Genomic DNA, 7,325 nt, shown 5'->3' with positions numbered 1-7,325 from the left:
TTTTTTGTTGTGATATTTGTTTACAGAACCAGTGAAGTCGGTCAGGTTCCTTATTTCCTACTTCGTCCATTTTTTTAAAAAAATGTTATTAATAATTTGTCACATCTATATTTTCTTTTGTAATGTTTTTATTTTTTTGCTTTGTTACATTTATTAAAAAATTGGATATTTTATTAAAAAAAAACTGCGACAATAAGTCCACATAGAAGCAAAACGTAAAACGTATTAAAACATTTTGCACTAATCTATTGACATCTATGTGTCAAGTTGCATCGCAATTTTCTTGAATAAAAACTCCAATTTTTGGCAACTCGAAAACTTAACTTATTGTTCTAAGGGAAGTAACTATTTTACTAAGAATTGTAAGAAAAAAATGATTTTTTTAACTACTTTTTGTGTTATTTTATAACATTAATAACAAAAAAAAATAAAATGTGATGATATTGTATTTGTTCTTAAACAAAACATTTGAGTAATTGTAAGAAAATAAAAGATCTTTTTTAATTACAGGATAGTCCACTAAAAAGTAGTCCGATCTCTCTAATCTTTCTCTTAATGACCAACTGACACCACAAGACAAAATGCAATTTTTTTCCAACAACATGGAGCTACATGCCACACGTCTTACAAATCACTGACATGAGTTCATGACATGTTTACAGAAGGGAAAACAATAAGCAAAGGGTTATGGCCACCATATTCCCCGAACTTGTCATCATATGATTTTTATTTTTCATGGACTTTAAAACAAAAAGTTTATGCAAACAATCCTCACAGTCTAGACCAACTAAAGGAGAACATTACCAATGCCATCAGGAGAATCACCAGAGAAGATCTACAGTCAGTATCTGTAAACATGAAACGTGCTCAGAAATGCATAGATGTTAACGGGGAGCACATCCAGCATCTTTTAAACACTACAGGTAAATTAAACAATAAAAGAATGTTCCTTATCTCTACTACATTTTCTGGGCATCTTTTAAGCGGGCCATCCTGTACTTTAGTAAAATAGAGTTATCTCTCTTAAAACAATGAATTAAGTTCCTGAATTACCCAAATTTTTAATAAATATAACAAAGTAAAAAAAAAACAAACAATAAAACATTACAAAAGAAAATATTGTTTTGACGAATAATTAATAACATTAAAAAAATCTTTTAATGTCTAGGTGTCAAGTCACGGCACATTTGATAACAATGAAATCATTAAAAAAAAGAAAATAAGGATTTATTGTTTCAGTTTCCTCAGTCCAATTTTTACATAAACACAGATCATGTAACAAATTGGTGGCCATCAGAACAATGTGTCAGTATACCACATCTGTGTCAACATTAGCATATTTTGTAACAAAAGGGTCGTCAAACGAAAGGAAAATGAAGCACTTTTATAAATAACAACAAATTTAATTAAGAGGCCAACACTGTTGGGTGTAGGTTGCTGAAAGTTTAAATGTTGTCTCATTAAAAGAATAATAAAGTAAGAATATACTTTGAAAGACCAAAGTTTGTTGAGAAGTTTTAACATTCTTGAATATGAAGTAGATAAAAGTGTCAGAAGGTTCATTTCAAAGTTCTGTTGTGTTTGTGTGTGTGTGAGATAAAGAAAGACTTTACCTTTTGAATAACTGTATTCACTGGAGATAGAGCAGCAGGATTAAAGGAATTTCTTCTAGGATGGGCATTGTTGATGTCAAGAGTTGAGGCAGGCATGTTGCATCACAGGTGTTCCAAGAAAAACTCTGAATTTCTGTTCACGCCGGCACTGTTTTATAGATTCATTGAATTTCACACAGAATTATTAGTTATGGAGTTTGAAACGATTTTTATTGGTTGGAAAATATTTTCAGTTCATACATTTCAGTGAAACCTTGCTTTTAAAATGAGGAAGAGAGTGAATTTCAACGAAATCAGAGAAAGAAAGAGGATAGCAATTAAAGTCATTTGCCTTTTAGCATTCATGAAAATCGCATCTCGATGTAAAAATCTGACAATAAAAGAAGTGAAAAATAAAAAGTAAAAGCAAACCAAACGTACATAAAAAAGGAGTAACTTCTTATGCTCATTCGTCTTATACATAGAATTGTGGAGATTATTCCGCACAGCTAAAAGAATCTTGAAAGCTCGAAAATTTGCAAACTAAAATACTCACCTTGAGTTATATAGTTAAAGTTCCGTATTCGCAAAAACATTTGCAAGTTTAAGCGGGCTTCCAGATCTGTTAGGGGTCACTGGTAGTTATTCCTTTAACTGAGGCAAGTTATATCTGTAGTTTAGCAATTTCCCTTATTGAAGAAAGCTGAAAAGTTCAATAAGTTCTTGGTGGGTAAATATCATCTATTGTGCAATGTTCCTGAACAGAGGAAAATACAAGGTTCTTCTAAACTGAGGAAGAAAGTAAGTTTGAATCTTGAAGAATCACAATTTAATTATCGCAGCAACTTGAATGTAGAATAAAGTTCAAATATGCTTTCCAAACTGAAATATCAATACAGATTGCATATTAGGGTTTAACAGCTTGGAGTTCCTGGAAACCCGACTGCGATCTACAGACAAATTAATTTGATGATGTTTCAACGTGACATCTTTCCTGTTAAAGGATTCTTGTTGAAACAATACCGATACGTCTCATTGGAGTGAGATTCAAACTGGAGTATGGCAGAGGTTCTAAGTTCCTTTTAACGTCTTTTGCAAACTCTAATATGCAGAAATAATATCCATAAATCGAATTTTTATCTGATACAATTGGCCAAGTGTAGTTGTGGCAAAATCTTACAGAAACTAAAATAATGATGCAATTCAAATTCACACCTTCATTGTTAAGTCTCGTCTGAAATAACATCATGCGTTATTTCATCTGAATAAAGGAAAAATATTTTTTATGCAATTCTCAGCCTGCAACAGTAAGCATTTTAGCTGTGAATTTCCAACACACTTCCCCAAAAATGGAGCAAAAAGTAATGAATATTCATTACTTTTTATTTTCAATACGTGCACAAGATGCTTTTCCATCTGTCAATTCTTTAAGTTAAATGTAAACCTCCTAAAGGTTTTTTTGTAATTAATGTTCAATTTTTAGTAATACTACTAGAGCAAGATTAGAACATTATTATTTTTATATTGCAATCACGCATAATTTTATAACATTTACAAGTAATAAATAAGTGATTGTTTTGTTTTAATGTAACATTATGCAAGAATTAAAGACTTGATTGTTATTTGTTAATATTATTTTTTAGTCTCTAGGTATATCTTTATTTATCCTAAATGAAACAAGAAAGATTTATTACAGGTGTTTTACATATCAGCATTTGCTGGAGAAGGGCTTTGATACTTCCAGCAGAAATGAGATTGTGCACACACACATATTTTTTGTTTAATGAACAATCCCTGCAAGGGCTATGCATGCGCAATGATTTTCATTGGTTCATTTACTCAACTAAATTTGTTCCATTTTCTTTGAGGATAATTGATACACATCTTTTTCGTGTATAATTCCAATTATTTAAAAATAAACTATTTTAGTTGGGACCAACTAAACACAGAAAAGAAAGATTTTTGTGATTAAATAAATCAAGGTAAGTATAGAAATAAATTTAAAATGTTGAATGGTGTGTTAAAATAAAACAAAAAAAAAACAGTTTTTGTGATTAAATAAACCATGCGCATGCATAGCCCCTACAGGGACTGTTCGTTAAACCAAAAATGCATGTGTGCATGGTTCCATTTCTGCAGGGAGTATCAGGGCTTTGAACCTTACAATCTGAACAAAATTAATCTTCACAATATTCTCCCTCAGAGACTTCTACACATTCAAATTTGTACCATCTGTTGCAGTCATTACGACATATCATTGGGAAAGAACCGTCATTTATAACAGAACAAGAAAAGCAGAAATGAAGTCCCCCTCTTCCTCAAATACAGTCTGCATGAACTTTCCTAATTTTCAAGGGATACAAATGTTTTAGGAAATGGATTTGTTAACAATTATCCCTTAATACATAACCAGAACAAACTCGTCCATCCTTCCTTTGAATGAGACAAATTACTCTACCAAGACTCCAGAATGGCCTGGTTTGGTTTAGCAACTTGACCAAAATGGTGTTGCGTACTGAAATCTTCTCAGTACAATAATCTATTATATTTTTTTCTTTTTCTCCTCAAAGAAGGGAGATAATTTGATTCTACCTGAAATAACTTATTCTCATCCCCAAACAGATCAATGTGGTATGTCCCCTCCTTCATAACAATAGTTTTTTTTTTTAAAAAAACTTCAATTTTGTCCTCATTATAGGGCAACAATTCGGAATTTCTGTCTATTCCAATAGAGTTGAGAGAGAAAAAACACTCAATTCCCCTATCAACAGAGGATTCCTCAAAAAAATGTTCCCATGGATCAGAAGTATGGCTCTGTTCAATTTTATAGGGCCATCTTTTCAGGCATTATCTTTTCTGAATTCAATCACTGCAAATTTTGCTCACATCCATTTTGGAAGTAGGGGGTCTTGATTTAACACTTTTAATCGAAAAAATTAATTCATTTTTGAAAAATACAAAAATAAATTAGGCACTAAGCCATTCAAAGTGCTGGGGAACAGAGAGGGAGGGGGGTTCTTTGGTCATCTTTGTCACTCTACCTTATACATGTCTATCATTTTCTTAACTAGTATCTTCAATAACCATAATACTACATTCTCTCCAGGTGGCCGTCCTACTTAAGATTCCCAAATCGATTATTATTATTTTTTTTTTTAATATGGACATAAACAAATAAATCATTTTTCTAATGGACTTTGTAAATTTCACAAGAAGCAAATAAAATAAAAGTTCAAAAGAGAAATGATCATGATCATAAATCATGATCGTACAGTGGTTATAAAACTATTCTTGTTTTTAAACATATAATTTATCACTATAAATCAATACTTACTACTACATTTTCTTGTGGACAGTTCATACTAGAATTGTCCACAAGGATCTGTGGCATAATGGATAAAGTGCGGGGTAAAATTCAGTTGTAAGTGACACTCTTCTGTAGCTTGAAGATTCAATCTTCATTATAGGCGATACTAAGAATACAATTGTAAATTATTTGAGACGTCTATCTAATCATGGCTGACAGAACAAGAGCATACTACTCGAAATGGATTAAATAAATGGTTTCTATTTGAAATTTCATACAAAGCAGATTGAAGGTTACATCGGCGGAAACATTGCATCGCAAATATAACAGGTAGAATTTCTTAGATTTTAGCTTAGATCAAATTTGCGTGAATATACTCATAGCAAGAAATGCATGAATTATTTTGGCATGAAATCACAATGCATTCATAACAATTTGGTTGTGATCTTGTTTCTTATTCTGTTGTTTTGGATTTTATATATGACTAGCATGGCTACTTGGTATTGTCAGTCTAACAATTTCTATTCCCCCTCTTGCTTCTTCGGCAAGCCCATTTCTTTCTCTGAGCATAAACATATACGAGTCTGAGTAAGGGAAATAACTGTGAAAAAAAATCAGAATTACTTATCTTTACTCAGTGGCCAGAAACGAGGCTATATAACATTAACATTACGTTTTTATAACATTAAATGAGAAATGATATAAGTAAGCATTCGCTGCAAATATGAATGTTAGCCAAAGGATGAGCGTATAGGATGTGGTCAATTTTCTCAGATATACTCTTAAAGCTAGTAACCCCACTGTTGTGGGAGATTATAGAGGGCAAATATAAATGCAGTGGTGTAAGCAACTGCAACCCGGAAGCACATATAAGGTAAATTAGGGTCTTCTCTGGAGATATCCCTACCACATGGAAAGCCATCTTTAATGTAGGCACATATTCCATGCCCATGGCGATCTTGGAGGTCAAATTTAGATGTTAGGTTGGAGTATCCTTTAATTATGAACTCATCTCCTGTAATTGGGTTTCAACCTCTGGAAGGTTGGAACGTAGACCCCTAATGTTGGAGAAGGAAACATGGTAGTAGGTGTCTATGTTGGCGGATGGGGTTCTGGGTTTATTCATGTTTTTTTTTCTGGAGATATGTCATGTTGAGGTTTTGGGATTTGTGGAACAGGTCGACAGACTTGGTTAGAGCAGGACAGAGAGAAAGCAGGAGAGAAAAAGACAGAAATTTTTTTTTTTTTGTAGCGCATGATAAGATAAAGCCGTTACAATTACCCACTAGTATGGCATCGAGAGGCCCCACCAGAAACTACTGCATGGTCCAGAATCCATTCACCAAATGGCAATACAGCAGCCCCAGTACTTTGCACCTGCTGATAGGACAGCCTCCTTAGTGGTTAATCCAAGGTTTGGGTCCCTGACTATCAGGCAGATAACGTCAGCCCACATGAAGTGTTTACCTCCAGCGCCCTTACCAGTGACATGGCCATAGAAATACAAAATTTCTGACATCTCAGGTTACCATTCATGAAGTACTACCGACCTGGAAAGCAGCTTTTTATTCACCCTTTGTCATAAAAATCACTCATTGGAAATGAGGATTGAGGGACAAAAAAGGAGAAGCAGGAGTTACTGGAGCTGCTGATAACACATCCACAATGCATTATCTACTCTCCATTTAAAAAAAAAAGAGGGGGTAGGAGGGACTTATTAACATCTACTTGTATAAGTCCATTACTCCATTCCTAGTTTAGGACAATACTTGAAGATAGTCTCCCCCTCCCATATTAGTGCGTGGATAGTTTTTGGCTTTATCTACCGTGAGGCAGAACATTCAAGCATTCCAGCTCCACCCCTTAATTAAAACACTATAATGGAACTTTTATCAATTTGGGAAGTCGGGTTATTTTGTATTAATTCAGATTTGAAGAACTTGTTTAAAAGACTGGTTAAGAGTAATACTGTTTGAGTTACGTATTAAGTTTAGACTAGTTTCTTATTTAAAAATAAAATAGTTTAGACTAGTTTCTTACTTAAAAATAAAACTACTTCAAGCTGTTGCCAATTGCTAAAGATGTTAAAAGGAATACAACATAGTTGGTTGTGTTAAAAATAGTGTTTGCGTGTTTATTTATTTATTCTATATTATTATTAAAACATTTATTACTATAATTTCTTTTACAGTTTTACCTTACTGTTATGAGTACTTTTATGTTTTATCAATGTTTTTACATATGTGTGTCGGTGTGTATTCTCTTACGTATGTTACGTGCAGTTCACTGTTATGTGTGTGTGTTCTTATCCTTACACCGTTTCTTGCCTTGAAAGGTTTCCCCGAGACGTGTATGTGCAACGTAATGTGAAAAGACCTGCTTGCTTTGGCCAACGGATGATGCCTTCTGGTCGCTGGTCTGCCATC

The sequence above is a fragment of the Euprymna scolopes genome, chromosome 19 (genome assembly GCF_053919585.1).
Source record: "Euprymna scolopes isolate OS-2025 chromosome 19, ASM5391958v1, whole genome shotgun sequence".
NCBI classification, from domain to species: domain Eukaryota; kingdom Metazoa; phylum Mollusca; class Cephalopoda; order Sepiida; family Sepiolidae; genus Euprymna; species Euprymna scolopes.
Note: the sequence above shows the minus strand (reverse complement) of the source record.